The 25,567-nt window shown below is 50.7% G+C and overlaps 1 protein-coding gene across 1 annotated transcript in view; it reads left to right on the top strand.

The window, feature by feature from the left end:
- The window catches only part of LOC101733063 (kalirin), a 113,510-nt gene that overhangs the window by 28,171 nt on the left and 59,772 nt on the right, over positions 1-25,567 (top strand). The gene's annotated exons all lie outside the window — the stretch shown is intronic.

Raw genomic sequence — 25,567 nt, 5'->3', positions numbered from 1 at the left:
AGAAACCCACAGCAGATAAATACAGGGGCAATGAACCATGGATAATACCCCAGAACCCACAGCAGATAAAACAGGGGCAATACCATGTATAATACCCCAGAACCCACAGCAGATAAATACAGGGGCAATACCATGGATAATACCCCGGAGAACACGCTGCTTACTCGGGTGAGTTTCCATATAATCCAGTTCAACAGACTTTAATAAAACCTGAAATGTAAGGAATAACAAGTTTACGTTGTGTCCCTTTATGTGTTTGGCGCATAACTGGTTGGTATCTATGTGACACTGACACAATGCAGCAGGGCGGCCTCGCTTTACGGCAGAGTCGTAGGGAAGGCACCTGCGTGAGGACAGATGATACACGGGCTGCAATTTCAGATAATTAAATGCACAATTTGGTGGAAAAATAGAATCGGCAAACAAATGAGAATCAGTCAAAACAAACAAAAACAGTGACTTTTCTTTGAGTGGAACCTGATACATACAGTATATATATATATACAGGCTCTGCGCAGGGTGGAATATACTATATATATATTATTTATAGCACATTGGATACATTTAATCCAACATCTTTATTTATCCCCCGATTAAAGCCCCTTGTTCCATTGTTTCCTTTCCAAAAAGCCTTTATGGAGCCAGATATTCTGGTAGAGAACAACCCCTTCCAGCAGCCCCGGGGGCCATTGGTTGCCCCGACCTGGCTTCATCTTCCCCTGAGTAAACATTAGATTGGGGCAAAGCCGGGGGGTTGCCTGGAATTCTGCCTTTGGATCCACTGGACTTGCTGGGGTTATGGGTGCAGTGGGTGCAATGGGTGCCATGGATGCAGGGGGTGCCATGGGTGCAGTGGGTGCAATGGGAGCAGTGGGTACAGTGGGAGCAAGGGGTGCAGTGGGTGCAGTGGTTGCTGTGGGTGCAATGGGTGCAGTGGGTGCAATGGGTGCAGTGGGTGCAATGGTTGCCATGGGTGCAGTGGGTGCAATGGGTGACACAGGTGCAATGGGTGCAGGGGGTGCCATGGGTGCTGTGGGTGCAGTGGGTGCAGTGGGAGCAATGGGTGCAGGGGGTGCTGTGGGTGCTGTGGGTGCAGTGGGTGCAGTGGGAGCAATGGGTGCAGTGGGTGCAATGGGTGCAGTGGGTGCAATGGGTGCAGTGGGAGCAATGGGTGCAATGGGTGCAGTGGGTGCAATGGTTGCTGTGGGTGCAATGGGTGCCATGGGTGAAGTGGGTGCAATGGGTGACACGGGTGCAATGGGTGAAGTGGGTGCAATGGGTGACACGGGTGCAATGGGCGCAGGGAGAGAGCAAATTGCTGCCACAGACGGCACAAGAACCCGGCCCGAGGCTACGGATCAGATGAACTGAACACAATGCAGACTCATTGCATTAGAAGTCGCTTGGCTTTCAGCCGCTCGTATCTGTAAGAGCCCAACTGGTGCCTTAATGGTGAGAAATGAGAAGGGATAAGGGAGACGGGCCCCGGGCCGGTTCTGTACTGAGTGTAATACAACAAGGCAGCGCTGATCTCTCTGTGTATAACACTGCGCTCCATAGGCCCAGGCTGGTCACACACAGACCCACCTGCATGGCTGGGCTTCCAGCTGAACTGATTTGGCAACCTGGGCACTAATCACATAACATTAAAGTTATTTAAAAAAAAAATCTGTGCCCTTTTGGCCTGACTTCTCCTTCCCTATTGCCCACAATGCACTGACATTGAATGGGAGTTGTAGTTCAACTGTAACCAAAGGGCCACACTTTCTACATCCCTTTACTATGGCAACGGACCCGACTATATGTGGCCCTAATGAGTGGGCTCAGTGTGTCCCACAGAAGGAAAAGGGGGGTGAGTTCCTTGAGATCTGTGTGAGGGATGGCACCGGGGAGGGAAGGAAATTCCTCAATTATTACCCCAGAGGGCAAAGCTGGAATCCTGAGTATTTGTTATTTATTGTTTCCTGACTGAACTGAGGGAAGTACAGGGATTCCCCCCCTGGGTGTGAAAGGGCAGGAGATCGGGGCAACACTGCTGGGTCACATGTAGGGGGGTATTCCCTGTGCTTTCTGCACTACTACTACCCCTGGAACTATAGCGGGGTGACTGTTACCCCAATGTTTCTATATATCTGTAACCTTGTTATGGGCTAAGGGGGCCCAGCCTGAAGGCCAGTTAGGGGGGGATTTGGGGTGAGTGCTTATTTGTGCCCTGGGTACCCCTGGAACTATAGCGGGGTGACTGTTACCCCAATGTTTCTATATATCTGTAACCTTGTTATGGGCTAAGGGGGCCCAGCCTGAAGGCCAGTTAGGGGGGGATTTGGGGTGAGTGCTTATTTGTGCCCTGGGTACCCCTGGAACTATAGCGGGGTGACTGTTACCCCAATGTTTCTATATATCTGTAACCTTGTTATGGGCTAAGGGGGCCCAGCCTGAAGGCCAGTTAGGGGGGGATTTGGGGTGAGTGCTTATTTGTGCCCTGGGTACCCCTGGAACTATAGCGGGGTGACTGTTACCCCAATGTTTCTATATATCTATAACCTTGTTATGGGCTAAGGGGGCCCAGCCTGAAGGCCAGTTAGGGGGGATTTGGGGTGAGTGCTTATTTGTGCCCTGGGTACCCCTGGAACTATAGCGGGGTGACTGTTACCCAATGTTTCTATATATCTGTAACCTTGTTATGGGCTAAGGGGGCCCAGCCTGAAGGCCAGTTAGGGGGGGATTTGGGGTGAGTGCTTATTTGTGCCCTGGGTACCCCTGGAACTATAGCGGGGTGACTGTTACCCCAATGTTTCTATATATCTGTAACCTTGTTATGGGCTAAGGGGGCCCAGCCTGAAGGCCAGTTAGGGGGGGATTTGGGGTGAGTGCTTATTTGTGCCCTGGGTACCCCTGGAACTATAGCGGGGTGACTGTTACCCCAATGTTTCTATATATCTGTAACCTTGTTATGGCCTAAGGGGGCCCAGCATGAAGGCCAGTTAGGGGGGGATTTGGGGTGAGTGCTTATTTGTGCCCTGGGTACCCCTGGAACTATAGCGGGGTGACTGTTACCCCAATGTTTCTATATATCTGTAACCTTGTTATGGGCTAAGGGGGCCCAGCCTGAAGGCCAGTTAGGGGGCTCAATAGAATATAAAGCTTTCGGATCGGGAGGTTCTGTATCTGAACATGAGCAGAAGGTACTGGAAACAGTTAATGGGCTCGGCCCGGGGGCACATCTGGGCTGATTTATAAAGTTCTTATTAAATTAAAACAAATACCCTGCCAGAAATAAATCCCTAATCCCAGTTAATGTGCTTGTGCTGCTAAACACGATGTGGCCCCTACGAGCCGGCAGTGAGCAGATCATAAAGCCCTTACATTTTATTAATTCTTGGATTTCAAACACAGAGATCCGCAGCGCATAAACAGCGGGCACGGCGGGGTCCGACATATGTTCTGAGTTTGAATGATTGTGTTTCCGTGTAGGGAGAACAAGTGGTTCAGTCAGCTGCTCGTTTTATCCACCAGGTAGGGGGGCAGCTGGGAGTTCAGATCTGTGGCCCCCTGGGATGAGAATAAGCCCCCAGGAATGGTGGGCGGGGATAAGTGTGTCCTATTGGGTTTATTTAATGGTTAAATGATTCCCTTTTCTCTGTAATAATAAAACAGTACCTGTACTTGATCCCAACTAAGATATAATTACCCCTTATTGGGGCAGAACAGCCCTATTGGGTTTATTTAATGGTTAAATGATTCCCTTTTCTCTGTAATAATAAAACAGTACCTGTACTTGATCCCAACTAAGATATAATTACCCCTTATTGGGGCAGAACAGCCCTATTGGGTTTATTTAATGGTTAAATGATCTGGTAAAACCCCAGGTCCCATACATGTAATAAAAAGTAACAATAACAATAAAACTGGAGCCTCACAGAGCAATAGGGTTTGGCTGCCGGGGTCAGTGACCCCCATTTGAATGCTGCAAAGAGTCAGAAGTAGAAGGCAAATAATTCAAAAACTATGAAAAATAAATAATGAAGACCAATTGAAAAGGTGCTTAGATTTGGCCTTTCTATAATGTACCGAAAGGTGAACCGCCCCTTTAAGTTACTTAGTATGACGTTTATTTTCTTTGTGTTTGGGTTTACTTCCCCTTTAATAACCCAGGTTGATGTTCCATGTTCCTTACGTGAAATGATCTGGACCCGTGAAGGCTTCTCTCATCACCAGAGTAATGAGACGGCTGCTCAGAGAGAGACAGGGGGGTCAGGGTGAGTCCAGCGGGCACAGCCGTGCCATGTAAGGTAGCCGCCGTCTCGCCAGCATGGAAACTATTTGTCTGTATGAGATAAAGCGGCTTGTCTGGGCCGATGCAAAGGGCCCCACCACCACACCAGGGTACAGCTTATTGTGTGCCCAGAACATTCCCTCTCTGTATATTTGTATTTATACATATGGGTAGGAGGTGCCATAGTGTTTCCCTTAGACAGTACAGTATGGGGGTACAGCTTATTGTGTGCCCAGAACATTCCCTCTCTGTATATTTGTATTTATACATATGGGTAGGAGGTGCCATAGTGTTTCCCTTAGACAGTACAGTATGGGGGTACAGCTTATTGTGTGCCCAGAACATTCCCTCTCTGTATATTTGTATTTATACATATGGGTAGGAGGTGCCATAGTGTTTCCCTTAGACAGTACAGTATGGGGGTACAGCTTATTGTGTGCCCAGAACATTCCCTCTCTGTATATTTGTATTTATACATATGGGTAGGAGGTGCCATAGTGTTTCCCTTAGACAGTACAGTATGGGGGTACAGCTTATTGTGTGCCCAGAACATCCTTCTTCTGTATATTATGTTATTTATACAGTATGGGTAGGGGGTGCCATAGTGTTTCCCTGAGACAGTTACCGTAATGGGGGTACAGCTTATTGTGTGCCCAGAACATTCCCTCTCTGTATATTTGTATTTATACTATGGGTAGGAGGTGCCATAGTGGTTTCCCTTAGACAGTACAGTATGGGGGTACAGCTTATTGTGTGCCCAGAACATGCCCTCTCTGGTATATTTGTATTTATACATTATGGGTAGGAGGTGCCATAGTGTTTTCCCTTAGACAGTACAGTATGGGGGGTACAGCTTATTGTGTTGCCCAGACATTGCCTTCTCTGTATATTTGTATTTTTACATATGGGTTAGGGAGGGTGCCCATAGTTGTTTCCCTTAGACAGTACAGTATGTGGGGTAGCAGGCTATATTTGTGGTTGCCAGAACATTCCCTCTCTGTATATTTGTTATTTATACATATGGGTAGGGGGTGCCATAGTGTTTCCCTTAGACAGTACAGTATGGGGGTACAGCTTATTGTGTGCCCAGAACATTCCTTCTCTGTATATTTGTATTTATACATATGGGTAGGGGGTGCCATAGTGTTTCCCCTAGATGATATTATTATTTTTCTGTTTATTTGTATTGACACAGTGGTTCGGAGTCAGGGACATTCCTACACAAATAGTATATGTCACTTTAAGGCTGATTCCAATAATGAGACTCATCGTTGCCATACTGATATCCCCACATGCCGACCTTCTGTCCCCGCAGTCTGGGCTAGTGCTGCTATTGAGGGGGCGGCAGAGATAGAAGGAGATATTATTATCCCTGGCAGAGTGGGAACCGAGCATTTCACTGCCGGGAATGAGAAATCCGCTGGGTTATGAGCCACTTCCGCAAGGTTTTAGTGCCGTTATCTCATCTCTATTCCTTGTCTTCTGCACTGTCTCTCCTCTCACTGCGCTCTCATACCGTTTTTTATTATCTCTCTGTACAGGCTATGGGCAAACTTAGGGGGCTGTTCCTGCTGAATTGTGCTTAGTACAGGGGAATCCCTATGTGCCATAGTTTTATGGTATCTCTCTGTACAGGCTATGGGCAAACTTAGGGGGCTGTTCCTGCTGAATTGTGCTTAGTACAGGGAATCCCTATGTGCCATAGTTTTATGGTATCTCTCTGTACAGGCTATGAGCAAACTTAGGGGCTGTTCCTGCTGAATTGTGCTTAGTACAGGGGAATCCCTATGTGCCATAGTTTTATGGTATCTCTCTGTACAGGCTATGGGCAAACTTAGGGGGCTGTTCCTGCTGAATTGTGCTTAGTACAGGGGGAATCCCTATGTGCCATAGTGTTATGGTATCTCTCTGTACAGGCTATGAGCAAACTTAGGGGGCTGTTCCTGCTGAATTGTGCTTAGTACAGGGGAATCCCTATGTGCCATAGTTTTATGGTATCTCTCTGTACAGGCTATGGGCAAACTTAGGGGGCTGTTCCTGCTGAACCCCACCCACTGTGTAAGTTTAAGACTCCCTGCCCCTCCCCCTGTAAACTTTCATTAAAATGTTCTAGCCCCGCCTCTTGCTTTCATTTCCATAAGGGGGAGCCCAGGGGGTACATTGGGGATCAGTAAATCAGGGAGACCACTAGAGAGTGCGGTTCTGTTCCATTTAGAGGACAAACGTGTCTCCATAATCACCAGGTGTAACATCATTTCATACCTAATTAAATAGCTAATTATGTCAAGTTTATTAATTAGTATTGCGGAAAAGCAAATGAAAGAGGGCGCCGTGCTGGTAATTGGCAGATGCTGTTGACTAATTAAGTTTTCTAATCAGGCTTCTCATTGGCTAGAACCTTCTCTGGTCCATGCCTCCAGCTTCCAGGTCCCATCACTGTCTCAGTCCATGTTTTCCAGATGTTAATGTTCTAGGTCTCCCTACCTTGTAGGGCCCTTAGGGCCACGGTTTGCCCCCTGTTATACATAGAGCTTTCCTTTCCTGGATCCCAGATTTAGTTCTTCATTCCTCTTTAGTACATCTGGGTTGTCGATTTCCCTTCCCTTTGTCGGGTTCTAGCTCGGTTCTGTGCATTCCTTTCCTTAGTGAGTGCCTACCCTATTCTGGGTCTTTCTTCCTTTACAGAATCCCAACCTTGTTCCAGATCATTGTTCAGTGCTGGGTCTCAGCTCTAGGTCTTCCCTCCTTTTTAGAATTTCATCTGGTTTTTTGGTTTTTCTTGCTTGGTAGGGTTCCGGCTTTTTTACTTAGTATTTGTTTCTCTACCTTAGTTCTAGGTCAATCCCAGCTCTGAATTGGGGCTTTTTTTCCTTTCCAGATGTTCTCTTGCTCAGATTCTTTTGCAGGGTGTCTGTTCTTGGGGAGACCACACCTTGAATACACCCAGCACAGTTTTGCTTTGCTCCGAGGATGCTAACTTAGTCCCCCTTTACTTCGCTTGACTCTTCTTGGTTTTCTTTCCATTGATGGCTTCCAGCTGGATTCTAGATCTATCTCCCTTTTTAGCTTTACGTTTCTGTTCCGTTCATCCTTTGTGATCAAGCTTTCTAGGTTTTCATTTTCTCTCAGACTTCCACCTTTGTTCTGGGTCTTCCATTGTCTTCCAACTCTGTTCTAGGTCTTCCTTTACTTCCTTTTGTTCCAGCAATGTCCTGGCCAGCAATTGTCTTAGGTTCCTCGCTCCGTCCTGGTCATTCTCTTCCAGTATTGGTTAATTAATGGATCATTTAAATAATTAGTGAGACTTCTAATAAATGCAGGTTTGGGGTGCAAATTCTATAGTTGTTTTCATGAAAGTCTACATTTTAGGTCTACTCTCTACTTTCACAGGGTTCTAGACTTGCTCTGGGAATCTACTGTCCCATGTGTTCTCAGTTTTCTTCGGAGACTCCATTCCTTTAATGCTTCTCGGCTCTTCCTTGGCCTTGGGGGGCAGCAACACATCGCCCAACGTTGCCTATTGCTTTATGTGTGGCCAATTTGGTCATCACAAGGTTCTTGCCCCGAGCCAAGATGCCCCTTGGGCCATTTCTCTTATCCAGAGGCAGAAACTCCGCGTATTACGTTATTCTTCTAGTAAAGGAAAATGTCAAGTCAACGTTATGGCTCCGTGCCCTCGGCCTTGGCACCGGCACCGGCCTATAAAAGTAACTTTTGGGTGAAACATTTACAGCTCGCCTCATTGGCTGGCCGCTCAGACTGGGGTAATGGAGCTTGAATTATTCCACTGTTAGAATCTAATTACAAAAGCCGTATTGTCATTAACCTCATTACGCCGAGGTGCCGCGCGCGGGAACGCAATTCACTTATTACTCTTATTCATCTCGAAATTACAGCATTGCAGCGCAGCGAGGCCCCACAATGAGCGGCTCTGTAATTGCAACGTGTGGGAAATGAATGCACGTTCCTGTACCTTATACTTTCCCTTCGGTAGGAGGGTCCCGGCCAATTACGTTCTCTGTCTTTTTACCTAAAAGCTGTATTTTTCCAATATTTCCCCTCCCAGGAGATCAGACTCCCGAGCCCAGTTGGTACCGGTTCTGGTTACTCAGGCCGCACACTGGGGGGGGTTAATAACTAAACTTATTTACAAATATAATGTCTTACCCCATTGGCTCTAATGCCCCTGCCATAATTTGATTTGGTCCCCCACTCAGCCCCCCTGTACCACTCAGTCCCCCACTCAGCCCCCCCGCACCACTCTGCCCCCCACTCAGCCCCCCCTGCACCACTCAGTCCCCCCACTCAGCCCCCCGCCACACTAAGCCCCCCACACCCCATTCAGCCCCCCACGCCCCACTCAGCCCCCCCACCCCACTCAGCCCCCCCTGCACCACTCAGTCCCCCACTCAGCCCCCCCACCCCACTCAGCCCCCCCTGCACCACTCAGTCCCCCACTCAGCGCCCCCGCACCACTCTGCCCCCTCTGCACCACTTAGTCCCCCACTCTGCCCCCCGCACACTCAGCCCCCACACCCCACTCAGCCCCCCCACCCCACTCAGCCCCCCCATGCACCACTCAGTCCCCCACTCAGCCCCCCCGCACCACTCTGCCCCATCAGCCCCCCGCACCACTCTGCCCATGCACCACTCTGCCCCCCATCAGCCCCCCCTGCACCACTCTGCCCCCCACCACTCTGCCCCACTCAGCCCCACACCCCACTCAGCCCCCACCCCACTCAGCCCCCCATGACCACTCTGCCCCCACCCACTCAGCCCCCCGCCCTCTGCCCCCCTGCCCACTCTGCCCCCTCTGCACCACTTAGTTCCCCTCAGCCCCCCCCGCACCACTCAGCCCCCACACCCCACTCAGCCCCCACCCCACCCCCATGCACCACTCAGTCCCCCACTCAGCCCCCCGCACCACTCTGCCCCCCATGCACCACTTCAGTCCCACTCAGCCCCCCCCACAGCCCCCATGCACCACTCTGCCCACTAAGCCCCCCCGCACAACTCTGCCCCCATCAGCCCCCCGCACCATTCTGCCCCCCATGCACCACTTAGTCCCCACTCAGCCCCCCCTGCCACCAATTAAAGGCAAAGTAAACACTATTGCTCTGCCATAGGAACATTGCCTGAGACTGTTTCTCCCCTCGGTGGGCCTAGTGACCCCCTAAATGTATGAGCCCCCCAGCGTGAACCCCGATTCTGTTCCTTGGTCCATAAAGGGTTTTTATAAGAGAAAGGTCCCGTCAGTGAGTTGGATACAGTAGCGCCGTTTAGGCGACCGGGCCCAATGCGCTCACTCAGTGATAACTCAGGGCTTTTGGGACGGTGAGCAGAAAATAGACCTTTCATTATCCAAAAAGTAGAACATTCATAATCCGGAGACCTAAATGGATTTCAGAATCAGGGGCGACCCAGTTAGTTTGGTTTTTTTTAACAGAACCAAAGAGTTTGCAAATAAAAATGCCATTTCCGGGTTATCGGCCACAGGTTAAATCATTGGGCATGTTGGGCAGTTTCAGCCTTTTCTGCCCAAACTTCTCCCCATCACCAATATCTTGCCCTATACTTGCTGTACAAACACACGGGTCACACAGAACCTTTCTACGTATGGGTCAGTACCGGGCCGGACGGTGGCACTGTAGCGCCTCATTGGCCTTTGGGGGGAGGTGTCAGTATTTCTAATATTTTGGGGGGCAGCAGATTTCTCCCTTTTTGGGTTACTTGTGACCTGGGATTGTATTTCCCTCTCTGTGTTGGGCTGGAGGTGGATCAATGCAGAATTCTACAGTACCGAGACCCACAGAATAGACCCAGTTGTGCCAGGCTGGGTGCCATGGAGTCGGGGGGGGGGTAGATTCAGCGCCGGGGCATCTGCACCCACTTTGGTTCTCTCAGGCCACACACAGGGCACCCAGACTGGGCCTGGAAGTGTTTAGCCGACCCTTAGTCTGACCCGAGTTCTGCACAAACATGGCCGCCAGTCGTCTCTCAGAATAAATAGGAACCAGAGGAAGAAACACGTGTCTCCAATCTCTGAACAAATTGGAACCAAACCCAAGAGAGATCCGGCAAAGGTGGGAACCGGAGTCTGTACCGGGTTTGGCTTTAACCCCCGGGCGCTGGTGAACTTCCCATGATTCCCATAATAATTTCACTCCTGCGTGTGTTGCTAGGCTTCTGCTGACCGTAGCAACTGGGCAGGGGTTTGAATGACAGATTGGGTTTAGAGTAAGGTGACGGGGCAGAATGGAGATGGCAGAAACCAATGAAATGGAGCCACTCAATGGATGTGTTTTCTGGTTGTCAGGTGTCTTCACCCTAGCAACTGGCTGGCAGTTTAAATATTGGAAAGAAGGCAAATGGGGACCCCGAGCTGTAGGATTTAGGGTGCCGCTATGTTGCTTGACGCCCCGCGGCACTGAAGGGGTTAAGTGCTGGCTCTGGATGGAAAACAGCCCCTATTTACTGGGCTCCTTGTGAGCGCGGAGCTGAAAGGGTTGCCTTGGAAACGCAGACGAAATGGGAAAATGACAAAGATTGAGCAAAACAAGAGAAGAAAAAGATATATTAAGAATTTGGCTGCAATGAGACCTCGGGGCTCGTGCCATTTCATGTCTCATCAACAGCATTCTCAGCGGCGGGTTTGCCCTTGAACCTCCTGGACGCTCTGTGCCTGCGCCCCACTCAGCCCCCCCTGCCCCACTCAGCCCCCCCCTGTCCCACTCAGCCCCCCCTGCCCCACTCAGCCCCCCCCTGTCCCACTCAGCCCCCCCTGCCCCACTCAGCCCCCCCCGTCCCACTCAGCCCCCCCCTGCCCCACTCAGCCCCCCCCTGTCCTACTCAGCCCCCCCTGCCCCACTCAGCCCCCCCCCTGTCCCACTCAGTCCCCCCTGCCCCACTCAGCCCCCCCCTGTCCCACTCAGCCCCCCCTGTCCCACTCAGCCCCCCTGTCCCACTCAGCCCCCCCCGTCCCACTCAGTCCCCCCCTGCCCCACTCAGCCCCCCCCCTGCCCCACTCAGCCCCCCCTGCCCCCACTCAGCCCCCCCTGTCCCACTCAGCCCCCCCGTCCCACTCAGCCCCCCTGCCCCACTCAGCCCCCCTGTCCCACTCAGCCCCCCCTGCCCCACTCAGCCCCCCCCTGTCCCACTCAGCCCCCCCTGCCCCACTCAGCCCCCCCTGTCCCACTCAGCCCCCCCTGCCCCACTCAGCCCCCCCCTGTCCCACTCAGCCCCCTGTCCCACTCAGCCCCCCCTGCCACTCAGCCCCCCTGTCCCACTCAGCCCCCCCTGTCCCACTCAGCCCCCCCTGCCCCACTCAGCCCCCCCTGTCCCACTCAGCCCCCCCTTGCCCCACTCAGCCCCCCCTGTCCCACTCAGCCCCCCCTGTCCCACTCAGCCCCCCCTGTCCCACTCAGCCCCCCTGTCCCACTCAGCCCCCCCCTGCCCACTCAGCCCCCCTGTCCCACTCAGCCCCCCCTGTCCCACTCAGCCCCCCCCTGCCCCACTTCAGCCCCCCCCTGTCCCACTCAGCCCCCCCTGTCCACTCAGCCCCCCTGTCCACTCAGCCTCCCCCTGCGCCCATTAAACCCCCCCCGTCCACTGAGCCCCCCCGTACCACTCAGCCCCCTGCCCCACTCAGCCCCCCTGCGTCACTCAGCCTCCCCCTTTACCACTCAGCCCCCCCTGCGTGTATGTGAGTATGAGTGTGTGTAGGTGAGTGTATGTGAGTGTGTGTATGTGAGTGTGTGTATGTGAGTATGAGTATGAGCGTGAGTATGAGTGTGTATGTGAGTATGAGTGTGTGTATGTGAGAATGAGTGTGTAAATGTGAGTGTGTGTATGTGAGTATGAGTGTGAGTAGGAGTGTGAGTGTGAATATGAGTATGAGTGTGAGTCCCCCTTGAAGCCCATATTTCCCCGCTCACAGCAGGTTCCTGGGAGTTGTTACTGGGCACCTGTTGGGCATTTCGTTCCCTGGAAATGAGAGAATTCCTTGGGTGCAACGTGGGAAAATCGAGAATCTAACGTTGTGCTGCTCTGTGTGCCGGGAATAATAAGATCCCATTGCCTAAAGGGGGCGCTATTCCTTACTACTATATGTGGGGTGTCACATATACAAGGCAACAGGATTACTATTTCCTGTTACTGCTGCTACTTCCTTTCTGCTGAACACGCAGCAGTCCTGACTTGCTTTACGGCAGGGATTCTAGCTACACACTCAGCGCTACTGTGCTGTATAACACACTAAATAAATAAAGGCTAATAATATATATACAGCCTCTACTTTGCCCCCCCCAATAGCTTCTCTGTGTGAAGCCCCCCATCCCGTAAGGGTATATCGATTAACCCTTCCTTTCCCAGACGTGACCTATTAATACAGTAATGAGACAAGCCCCCTCCCAGCCACAATCGATAGGACCCAGGCTAGCTGCATGCATGTTTTATAAGCAACCCCCCCGGGCACGGAGAAGGCCGAATGGCTTAAACGCTAACATATTAGAGAGCCCCCCGCATTAGTGGCCCCCGGGAACTCGCCCCCTCCCAGAGGCCTTTGCTCTCATCTCGGCTGCCCAGAAACGAACACAAATTGCACTTATGGAAGAAAAAAGAATAAAATATCAAAGCGGTAGGAGCCCCCCCCATCATTGTGTGGATGGGCCGCATTTTTACATTGGAGTTTCAGCTGCTGTCTGGTTGCTAGGGTCCAAATTACCTTAGCAACCAGGGAGTGGTTTGGATGAGAGACTGGTATATGAATAGGGGAGGGGCTGAATAGAAAGATAAGGAATAAAAGTAGCCAAGTTGCCATAAGGGCCAGTTGAGCATCGTGTGTGACTAATGGAAATATCACAGGGACCCCTATTCCTGAGTCGAGGTTCCCTCCAGCAGTGAAGGGGTGCCGGGAATCGGTTGCCGTGGCGCAGCCTCTCCCTCTGCTTTTTGGCTCGGAGACAAACACACAAATATTTGTTTGAAAAGGGAAATTGATACAATGCAGAATAAATCCGCCTTCCAGGGAAGCGACTCCCGAGCCCAACAGTCCGACTCCTGAAGCCGCCGCAGTACAAACAGCTGTGAGGGATAAACGGGAATATACAGAATCCCCAGTCTCTTCCCTATTCCTGGGGTTCAATCCAGTTCAAAGGGGCAGAAATACAAATACTTAGCTTCCCCTTTAAAACTAAGGGGTATAGTTATCATACTGGCTCATAGCAGCCAATCAGATGCTTTCCTTTGGTTTTCTAATTGCTGAAATCTAACTGCTGATTGGTTGCCCTGAGCTAGGTAGGTACCTAATATATAGGGGCAGAGACAGGGGAAAGTGTTGGAAGGGTTACTGCCTGCCCTGCTCTCATTTCCCTACAGAAATAGGGGTTGGTAGCACTAGGTAGGTACCTAATATATAGGGGCAGAGACAGGGGAAAGTGTTGGAAGGGTTACTGCCTGCCCTGCTTCATTTCCCTACAGAAATAGGGGTTGGTAGGCACTAGGTAGGTACCTAATATAATAGGGGCAGAGACAGGGGAAAGTGTTTGGAAGGGTTACTGCTGCCTGCTCTCATTTCCCTACAGAAATAGGGGTTGGTAGCACTAGGTAGGTACCTAATATATAGGGGCAGAGACAGGGGAAAGTGTTGGAAGGGTTACTGCCTGCCCTGCTCTCATTTCCCTACAGAAATTAGGGGTTGGTAGCACTAGGTAGGTACCTAATATATAGGGGCAGAGACAGGGGAAAGTGTTTGGAAGGGTTACTGCCTGGCCCTGCTCTCATTTCCCTACAGAAATAGGGGTTGGTAGCACTAGGTAGGTACCTAATATATAGGGGCAGAGACAGGGGAAAAGTGTTGGAAGGGTTACTGCCTGCCCTGCTCTCATTTCCCTACAGAAATAGGGGTTGTAGCACTAGGGTAGGTACCTAATATATAGGGGCAGAGACAGGGGAAAGTGTTGGAAGGGTTACTGCCTGCCCTGCTCTCATTTCCCTACAGAAATAGGGGTTGGTAGCACTAGGTAGGTACCTAATATATAGGGGCAGAGACAGGGGAAAGTGGTTGGAAGGGTTACTGCCTGCCCTGCTCTCATTTCCCTACAGAAATAGGGGTTGGTAGCACTAGGTAGGTACCTAATATATAGGGGCAGAGACAGGGAAAGTGTTGGAAGGGTTACTGCCTGCCCTGCTCTCATTCCCTACAGAAATAGGGGTTGGTAGCACTAGGTAGGTACCTAATATATAGGGCAGAGACAGGGGAAAGTGTTGGAAGGGTTACTTGCCTGCCCTGCTCTCATTTCCCTACAGAAATAGGGGTTGTAGCACTAGGTAGGTACCTAATATATAGGGGCAGAGACAGGGGAAAGTGTTGGAAGGGTTACTGCTGCCCCTGCTCTCATTTCCCTACAGAAATAGGGGTTGGTAGCACTAGGTAGGTACCTAATATATAGGGGCAGAGACAGGGGAAAGTGTTGGAAGGGTTACTGCCTGCCCTGCTCTCATTTCCCTACAGAAATAGGGGTTGGTAGCACTAGGTAGGTACCTAATATATAGGGGCAGAGACAGGGGAAGGGTTACTGGCTGCTTTACATTGAGTTCCTATAGAAGGGAATATAAATGGCTCCCGTGTCCTTGGCGAGTAAGTTATCAGGCACCATTTCAGATAGAGACACAACGTCCCCTTGTTGTGTGCGACTGTTGTGCGTTTGTATTGGACAAAAAGGACTTGTTTCGGGAGAATGTTCCATAAACTCACAGGGAAAGTCGCCAGCAGAAATTGTGTCAGAAAGAAAATATATAGAGAGGGGATGGGGGTCGGGAACAAGGGGGGCTTCTGTGCGAGGGGCCGAGTGTTTATACAATGAAGCAGTAACAGAGCCAATGAGCTGGGAGAGGATTAACCCCCGCACCCCTGGGATCCCACTGACTCGCACACTGAGCGCATTCACTTATGATGCTGATTCACCACAACTCCCAGCATGCAACGTTGCTGAGGTCAATCATTTCTCAATGGTCAGCATTTACCCCCTATTGGTGCTTATGTGGAACTGCAACTCTCTCCCTGTGTCGCTAATGGTCATTGGATCAGTCCATAGAAACAACTTGTTACAGGCCCCGCCCACTTACGCATCATTCTGTTTGTTTGTCACATGGTATAACTAAATCTGTGAAGTGGAACCCCTAGATTGGGCACCCCCATATCAGGGCGTGGGGGGGACACTACAGTTCAGCAGACCCCGCAGTCCGGCGCCCCTAGTTACCCTGTGGGATTTGCTCTATAGGTAGTTACCCCACTAATGACAACCCTTGTGCTGTTGCAGTTGGACGGGGGGGGGGGGGGGGAGACCTGACTGTCGGGGGCAGATTTAGCCACAGTTTCTCTCACATTATCCCAATGGGACAGATGTCGCAGACAGACAGACGTTTGGCGCAGGGACAGACTGAGGGGAAGATTCAGCGCAGGGATCTCCCCCGAGGGGCACAAAGGGGCAAAGAAACAGCTGAGCCCCCGGAATCCGAGTGTCTGATTTCACACCTCCTGCTGTCTCTCTGTGTGTCTGTCTCTCTGTGTGTCTGTCTCTCTGTGTGTCTGTCTCTCTGTGTGTCTGTCTCTCTGTGTGTCTGTCTCTCTGTGTGTCTGTCTCTCTCTGTGTCTGTGTGTCTGTCTCTCTGTGTGTCTGTCTCTCTGTGTGTCTGTCTCTCTGTGTATCTGTCTCTCTGTGTGTCTGTGTGTCTGTGTGTCTGTCTCTCTGTGTGTCTGTCTCTCTGTGTGTCTGTGTGTCTGTCTCTCTGTGTGTCTGTCTCTCTGTGTGTCTGTCTCTCTGTGTGTCTGGCTGTGTGTGTGTCTGTCTGTGTGTGTATCCGGCTGTGTGTGTATCCGGCTGTGTGTGTATCCGGCTCTGTGTGTATCCGGCTGTGTGTGTGTATCCGGCTGTGTGTGTCTGTCTGTGTGTGTATCCGGCTGTGTGTGTATCCGGCTGTGTGTGTATCCGGCTGTGTGTGTATCCGGCCTCCTGTGTGTATCCGGGCTGTGTGTGGTGTACTCCCGGCTGTGTGTGTATCCGGCTCTGTGTGGTGTATCTGGCTGTGTGTGTGTATCTGGCTGTGTTGTGTATCCGGCTGTTGTGTGGTTGTATCCGGCTGTGTGTGTATCCGGCTGTGTGTGTGTATCTGGCTGTGTGTGTGTATCTGTGTGTGTGTGTATCTGCTGTGTGTGTATCCGGCTGTGTGTGTGTATCCGGCTGTGTGTGTATCCGGCTGTGTGTGTATCCGGCTGTGTGTGTGTATCTGGCTGTGTGTGTGTATCTGGCTGTGTGTGTATTCCGGCTTGTGTGTGTGTATCCGGCTGTGTGTGTATCCGGCTCTGTGTGTATCCGGCTGTGTGTGTGTATCCGGCTGTGTGTGTGTATCGGCTGTGTGTGTATCCGGCTGTGGTGTGTGTATCCGGCTGTGTGTGTATCCGGCTCTGTGTGTATCCGGCTGTGTGTGGTTGTATCCGGCTGTGGTGTGTGTATCCGGCCTGTGTGTGTAATCCGGCTGTGTGTGTGTATCTGGCTGTGTGTGTGTATCTGGCTGTGGTGTTCTGTCTGTGTGTATCGGCTGTGTGTGTATCCGGCTGTGTGTGTATCCGGCTGTGTGTGTATTCGGCTGGTGTATCCGGCTGTGTGTGTATCCCGGCGTGGTGTGTGTGTATTCCGGCTGTGTGTGTATCCGGCTGTGTGTGTGTATCTGGCTGTGTGTGTGTATCTGTCTGTGTGTGTATCCGGCTGTGTGTGTATCCGGCTCTGTGTGTATCCGGCTGTGTGTGTGTATCCGGCTGTGTGTGTGTATCCGGCTGTGTGTGTCTGTCTGTGTGTGTATCCAGCTGTGTGTGTATCCGGCTGTGTGTGTATCTGTCTGTGTGTGTATCCGGCTGTGTGTGTGTATCCGGCTCTGTGTGTGTATCCGGCTGTGTGTGTATCCGGCTCTGTGTGTATCCGGCCTGTGTGTGTGGTATCCGGCCTGTGTGTGTGTATCCGGCTGTGTGTGTCTGTCTGTGTGTGTATCCGGCTGTGTGTGTATCCGGCTGTGTGTGTATCTGTCTGTGTGTGTATCCGGCTGTGTGTGTATCCGGCTGTGTGTGTATCTGTCTGTGTGTGTAATCCGGCTGTGTGTGTATCCGTCTGTGTGTGTATCCGGCTGTGTGTGTATCTGTCTGTGTGTGTATCCGGCTGTGTGTGTATCCGTCTGTGTGTGTATCCGGCTGTGTGTGTATCCGGCTGTGTGTGTATCTGTCTGTGTGTGTATCCGGCTGTGTGTGTATCTGTCTGTGTGTGTATCCGGCTGTGTGTGTATCCGGCTGTGTGTGTATCTGTCTGTGTGTGTATCCGGCTGTGTGTGTATCCGTCTGTGTGTGTATCCGGCTGTGTGTGTATCTGTCTGTGTGTGTATCCGGCTGTGTGTGTATCCGGCTGTGTGTGTATCTGTCTGTGTGTGTATCTGTCTGTGTGTGTATCCGTCTGTGTGTGTATCCGGCTGTGTGTGTATCCGGCTGTGTGTGTATCCGGCTCTGTGTGTGTCTGTCTGTGTGTGTATCCGGCTGTGTGTGTATCCGGCTCTGTGTGTATCCGGCTGTGTGTGTATCTGGCTGTGTGTGTGTCTGTCTTTGTGTGTATCCGGCTGTGTGTGTATCCGGCTCTGTGTGTATCGGCTGTGTGTGTATCTGGCTGTGTGTGTATCTGGCTGTGTGTGTATCCGGCTGTGTGTGTATCCGGCTGTGTGTGTATCTGGCTGTGTGTGTGTCTGTCTTTGTGTGTATCCGGCTGTGTGTGTATCCGGCTGTGTGTGTATCCGGCTGTGTGTGTATCCGGCTCTGTGTGTATCCGGCTGTGTGTGTATCTGGCTGTGTGTGTATCTGGCTGTGTGTGTATCTGGCTTGTGTGTGTATCCGGCTGTGTGTGTATCCGGCTGTGTGTGTATCCGGCTGTGTGTGTATCCGGCTCTGTGTGTATCTGTCTGTGTGTGTGCCTGGCTGTGTGTGTATCCGGCTGTGTGTGTATCCGGCTGTGTGTGTATCTGGCTGTGTGTGTGTCTGTCTGTGTGTGTATCTGTCTGTGTGTGTATCCGGCTGTGTGTGTATCCGGCTGTGTGTGTATCTGTCTGTGTGTGTATCCGGCTGTGTGTGTATCCGTCTGTGTGTGTATCCGGCTGTGTGTGTATCCGGCTGTGTGTGTATCCGGCTCTGTGTGTGTCTGTCTGTGTGTGTATCCGGCTGTGTGTGTATCCGGCTCTGTGTGTATCCGGCTGTGTGTGTATCCGGCTGTGTGTGTATCTGGCTGTGTGTGTATCTGGCTGTGTGTGTATCCGGCTGTGTGTGTATCCGGCTGTGTGTGTATCTGGCTGTGTGTGTGTCTGTCTTTGTGTGTATCCGGCTGTGTGTGTATCCGGCTCTGTGTGTATCCGGCTGTGTGTGTATCCGGCTGTGTGTGTATCCGGCTGTGTGTGTATCCGGCTGTGTGTGTATCCGGCTGTGTGTGTATCTGGCTGTGTGTGTGTCTGTCTTTGTGTGTATCCGGCTTGTGTGTGTATCCGGCTCTGTGTGTATCCGGCTGTGTGTGTATCCGGCTGTGTGTGTATCCGGCTGTGTGTGGTGTATCCGGCTGTGTGTGTATCTGGCTGTGTGTGTATCCGGCTGTGTGTGTATCCGGCTGTGTGTGTATCCGGCTGTGTGTGTGTATCCGGCTGTGTGTGTATCTGGCTGTGTGTGTATCCGGCTGTGTGTGTATCCGGCTGTGTGTGTATCTGGCTGTGTGTGTGTCTGTCTTTGTGTGTATCCGGCTGTGTGTGTATCCGGCTCTGTGTGTATCCGGCTGTGTGTGTATCTGGCTGTGTGTGTATCCGGCTGTGTGTGTATCTGGCTGTGTGTGTATCCGGCTGTGTGTGTATCCGGCTGTGTGTGTATCCGGCTGTGTGTGTATCCGGCTCTGTGTGTATCCGGCTGTGTGTGTATCTGGCTGTGTGTGTATCTGGCTGTGTGTGTATCTGGCTGTGTGTGTATCCGGCTGTGTGTGTATCCGGCTGTGTGTGTATCCGGCTGTGTGTGTATCCGGCTCTGTGTGTATCTGTCTGTGTGTGTGCCTGGCTGTGTGTGTATCCGGCTGTGTGTGTATCCGGCTGTGTGTGTATCCGGCTCTGTGTGTGTATCCGGCTGTGTGTGTATCTGGCTGTGTGTGTATCCGGCTGTGTGTGTATCTGGCTGTGTGTGTGTCTGTCTGTGTGTGTATCTGGCTGTGTGTGTATCTGTCTGTGTGTGTATCCGGCTGTGTGTGTATCCGGCTGTGTGTGTATCCGGCTGTGTGTGTATCCGGCTCTGTGTGTATCCGGCTGTGTGTGTATCCGGCTGTGTGTGTATCCGGCTGTGTGTGTATCCGGCTGTGTGTGTATCCGGCTGTGTGTGTATCCGGCTGTGTGTGTATCCGGCTGTGTGTGCCACAGAATGCCAGTCTGTATGGACATAAGTGTCGGCTGTCTCTCAGTGCCACTCCGGGCTAATAGGGATGACTTATTCCCAGAACCGGGGGTGCATCTGTATTGGAAGGATCCATTCTGTCACGGGGGGGGGGGGGGGGCAGGGAATTTATTCTTCTCATTAGCGGAAGGTTTCGTGGCAAAAGTGAAATATGTGGAATATTTGTCTCTTGGTTCAGTCCGTTCCCCCGGGTGGAATTCTCCGGAACGTGACGCGCGGCAGAAACCCTTTATTTGGATGATTAATTGCAGCGCGGAAATAGCAGCACAATCCCAGGGAAAGTCATTTATTCCTAGAATCCCTGCAGCCTCTATCCCGTTCCATAGCCTGGCCAGTAGCCACGGGACTAGTATTGCTGCCCATAGCCTGTACAGAGAGATACCATAAAACTATGGCACATAGGGATTCCCCTGTACTAAGCACAATTCAGCAGGAACAGCCCCCTAAGTTTGCTCATAGCCTGTACAGAGAGATACCATAAAACTATGGCACATAGGGATTCCCCTGTACTAAGCACAATTCAGCAGGAACAGCCCCCTAAGTTTGCTCATAGCCTGTACAGAGAGATACCATAAAACTATGGCACATAGGGATTCCCCTGTACTAAGCACAATTCAGCAGGAACAGCCCCCTAAGTTTGCCCATAGCCTGTACAGAGAGATACCATAAAACTATGGCACATAGGGATACCCCTGTACTAAGCACAATTCAGCAGGAACAGCCCCCTAAGTTTGCTCATAGCCTGTACAGAGAGATACCATAAAACTATGGCACATAGGGGTTCCCCTGTACTAAACACAATTCAGCAGGAACAGCCCCATAAGTTTGCTCATAGCCTGTACAGAGAGATACCATAAAACTATGGCACATAGGGATACCCCTGTACTAAGCACAATTCAGCAGGAACAGCCCCCTAAGTTTGCTCATAGCCTGTACAGAGAGATACCATAAAACTATGGCACATAGGGATTCCCCTGTACTAAGCACAATTCAGCAGGAACAGCCCCCTAAGTTTGCCCATAGACTGTACAGAGAGATCCCATAAAACTATGGCACATAGGGATTCCCCTGTACTAAGCACAATTCAGCAGGAACAGCCCCCTAAGTTTGCTCATAGCCTGTACAGAGAGATACCATAAAACTATGGCACATAGGGATACCCCTGTACTAAGCACAATTCAGCAGGAACAGCCCCCTAAGTTTGCTCATAGCCTGTACAGAGAGATACCATAAAACTATGGCACATAGGGATTCCCCTGTACTAAGCACAATTCAGCAGGAACAGCCCCCTAAGTTTGCCCATAGCCTGTACAGAGAGATACCATAAAACTATGGCACATAGGGATTCCCCTGTACTAAGCACAATTCAGCAGGAACAGCCCCCTAAGTTTGCCCATAGCCTGTACAGAGAGATACCATAAAACTATGGCACATAGGGATTCCCCTGTACTAAGCACAATTCAGCAGGAACAGCCCCCTAAGTTTGCCCATAGCCTGTACAGAGAGATACCATAAAACTATGGCACATAGGGATTCCCTGTACTAAGCACAATTCAGCAGGAACAGCCCCCTGTAGTTTCTGTACTAGGATATATATATATACACAATAGCCCTTCAGATCAGATATTGGTTTGTTTCTGTATGTAAATCTGTGTATCCAACATAGAAACCCATTTATTGTCCCGCAATGCAGACTATTTAATCTGTTAATTAATAATAATAATAATAATAATAAAATTCACAATCATGTTAGCAGTGTTTTGCCAATATATATGTATATAAGCAGTCTGTGTATATGCAGTATATATATACATAGAAAGAGAGACCCAAAGAGAGTTGGGGATGTTGGTAATTGGCCCCCAGACTCCCAAGTGGATTATACCCCGTGCTGTCACTTACCCCTGGGACTTACATGGATCCTTCCCAGCAATAAACATGGATCTGTTTCCTATTGATCCGGCCATAAAACCCAGATTCCCTGGGAATGTCCTTATGGTGCTTCCTCCCTGCTGCCTCAGGCTCGGCCAATGAAAGCCCAGGATTCAGTGTGGGCGGGGCTCTTGCTCTCTTGCCCTCCATCAGGGCAGGTTGTGGTGCAATTAACCTCTCGGCCCGGTGACTCGGAACCACCCACATAAAAACCCAGTTTGCCGCAATTTCATAAATACTTATTAGTATTAAATTATTGTTAAACCTAAAATAGCGGAATATGGAACAAATACTTCAATGTCATTTTTTTGTTACAAAGAAGCGAAACGCTGGGATTTCCAGATTTCCCACCAGGCGGATTATTGTGTTTGAGGATTTGGAGAGAAAAAGAACAATTTGTGTTTTTAGTGGAGATGAAAGGCCGGGCCAGCGGGTCGGGGCCCCCAGGGGCCACACGTTATAATGAGCCCATGGAATAGACATCAGGGGCTGAATGGGCCCGGCGCTGGGGGTTATTCAGGGAACACAATGGGCGGCTTCTCGTCCCCCCGGAGAATTCTGTCGTGGGGGCTGTGATCGGAATATAAAATGGGAAACTGGGGGGGCAAATTGTGCTCAAATCATTCCAAAGGGGCAGAACCTTTCCTTTGTAAATAATGGCACCCCCAGGTGAATATGCTACAGGATTTAGATAAGAGCCCCTGATCCTGTTCTGTAGGGAATTAAAGGGTAACTAGAACTAGGGGGGGGGGGAATGTTGGCAGATGTAATTTTACGCCAGAGCAGTAACCCATGGCAACCAATCAGAACGTCGCTTTCATTAGTGATGTTGCAGTTGACTGATCAGAGTTGATTGGTTTCTTTGTGGTTCTGCTCCGGAATGAAAATTCTGCAGATTTCTGACCCCCCCCCCCCCCCCCGTCTATAAGGAATGTATAAAATGTATATGTACATGTGTATAGGGCTTGTGTTGTACAGCGCTGCACTATAGGTTGGCGCTTTATATATATATAAATATTATTTTACTATTATTTGCTTCTGATAACCCCCCCCCCCATTATGTGAGCAACATGGGGTACATGTAATAAATGCAATTTGCTGGGCTCGGAGCTCATACTGTAACCACGGCCTGGGGGCACCTCTATGGGGGCAAGGATGTGTATCAGTCGCATAATATAGCCGGGGGGGGGGGAGGGTGATGGTGTGTAGATAAGTGAGCGCCATTGTTCTGACTGGAGACAGTAACTCTGAACCTATTGCTGTGTCAGATGCAGCGCAGTGAGCGACTATGGTGGGAGAGTTGCAGTTGGACCGCACAGGGTTATGTGGTGTAACAACCTGGGGTGAAGGCGGGTTGATTGCACCCTGGCTCATAGGGGAGTTGGAGGTCTATAGGGGGGGGTTAGGGGTCTATAGGGGGGGTTAGGGGTCTATAGGGGGGTTAGGAGTCAATAGGGGGTTAGGAGTCTATAGGGGGGTTAGGGGTCTATAGGGGAGTTGGAGGTCTATAGGGGGGTTAGGAGTCTATAGGGGGGTTAGGGGTCTATAGGGGGGGTTAGGAGTCTATAGGGGGGTTAGGGGTCTATAGGGGGGGTTAGGGATCTATAGGGGGTTAGGAGTCTATAGGGGGGTTAGGAGTCTATAGGGGGGTTAGGGGTCTATAGGGGAGTTGGAGGTCTATAGGGGGGGTTAGGAGTCTATAGGGGGGTTAGGGGTCTATAGGGGGGGTTAGGAGTCTATAGGGGGTTAGAAGTCCCTGCTGGATCATTTAGACCCATTAAAGTGATCGGATTGGTTCCCATTGATATTTGGTTTGTGCCACTGAATGGCTCCATATTAACCCAGTGGGGCAGAAAGTTTCATGTGCATCGTTTGTGGCCCTAAAGGCTTCTGAGATATAAATAGGGCCCCCGGCTGCATAGCCTGATACACTGGTACCCCAGCAATTCAGCTATTAAGCCCCCCCAAACGCAAAGTAAAGCAAAATATAATAGAAGTTGCTCCTCTCGGCCAGGGGCCCATTCACATCTCTGTGGCCCCTGGGTGCCAGTTGCTCTGGGCAGACAGTATTTGTATAGTGAGTGTAATATCCAGGCTCCGCCTCCCTTGCCCTCCTGCTCCCCTATTGGCCAGGTATGAAATGTGCACCCCCAATCTACTGAAGGTCACCCCCTAAACTAATGTCTGACCCAGAGAGAGTTCAGCCCCTGGGCCAATGGGCAGATGTGAGATACAAGGGCAATTAGTTACATAACCAGGGTCTCATTTATCAGTATGGCCGTGCCTTGGCCAGGGAGCTGACACTTTCCCAGGGATTCACTATTCTATATATCTATGTATTACTCCCAGTTGTACCTACGTGTATCAGTATGGCCGGGCCTTGGCCAGGGAGCTGACACTCTCCCAGGGATTCACTATTCTATATATCTATGTATTACTCCCAGTTGTACCTACGTGTATCAGTATGGCCGTGCCTTGGCCAGGGAGCTGACACTCTCCCAGGGATTCACTATTCTATATATCTATGTATTACTCCCAGTTGTACCTACGTGTATCAGTATGGCCGGGCCTTGGCCAGGGAGCTGACACTCTCCCAGGGATTCACTATTCTATATATCTATGTATTACTCCCAGTTGTAGCTACGTGTATCAGTATGGCCGGGCCTTGCCCAGGGAGCTGACACTCTCCCAGGGATTTACTATTCTATATATCTATGTATTACTCCCAGTTGTAGCTACGTGTATCAGTATGGCCGGGCCTTGCCCAGGGAGCTGACACTCTCCCAGGGATTTACTATTCTATATATCTATGTATTACTCCCAGTTGTAGCTACGTGTATCAGTATGGCCGGGCCTTGCCCAGGGAGCTGACACTCTCCCAGGGATTTACTATTCGATATATCTATGTATTACTCCCAGTTGTACCTACGTGTATCAGTATGGCCGGGCCTTGGCCAGGGAGCTGACACTCTCCCAGGGATTTACTATTCTAAATATCTATGTATTACTCCCAGTTGTACCTACGTGTATCAGTATGGCCGGGCCTTGGCCAGTGAGCTGACACTCTCCCAGGGATTTACTATTCGATATATCTATGTATTACTCCCAGTTGTACCTACGTGTATCAGTATGGCCGGGCCTTGGCCAGGGAGCTGACACTCTCCCAGGGATTCACTATTCTATATATCTATGTATTACTCCCAGTTGTAGCTACGTGTATCAGTATGGCCGGGCCTTGCCCAGGGAGCTGACACTCTCCCAGGGATTTACTATTCTAAATATCTATGTATTACTCCCAGTTGTACCTACGTGTATCAGTATGGCCGGGCCTTGGCCAGGGAGCTGACACTCTCCCAGGGATTTACTATTCTATATATCTATGTATTACTCCCAGTTGTACCTACGTGTATCAGTATGGCCGGGCCTTGGCCAGGGAGCTGACACTCTCCCAGGGATTTACTATTCTAAATATCTATGTATTACTCCCAGTTGTACCTACGTGTATCAGTATGGCCGGGCCTTGGCCAGGGAGCTGACACTCTCCCAGGGATTCACTATTCTATATATCTATGTATTACTCCCAGTTGTAGCTACGTGTATCAGTATGGCCGGGCCTTGCCCAGGGAGCTGACACTCTCCCAGGGATTTACTATTCTAAATATCTATGTATTACTCCCAGTTGTACCTACGTGTATCAGTATGGCCGGGCCTTGGCCAGGGAGCTGACACTCTCCCAGGGATTTACTATTCTATATATCTATGTATTACTCCCAGTTGTACCTACGTGTATCAGTATGGCCGGGCCTTGGCCAGGGAGCTGACACTCTCCCAGGGATTTACTATTCTAAATATCTATG

Source organism: Xenopus tropicalis, chromosome 9 (assembly GCF_000004195.4).
Source record: "Xenopus tropicalis strain Nigerian chromosome 9, UCB_Xtro_10.0, whole genome shotgun sequence".
NCBI classification, from domain to species: Eukaryota; Metazoa; Chordata; class Amphibia; order Anura; family Pipidae; genus Xenopus; species Xenopus tropicalis.
Note: the sequence above shows the minus strand (reverse complement) of the source record. Positions and strands in the feature narration are given on the sequence as shown.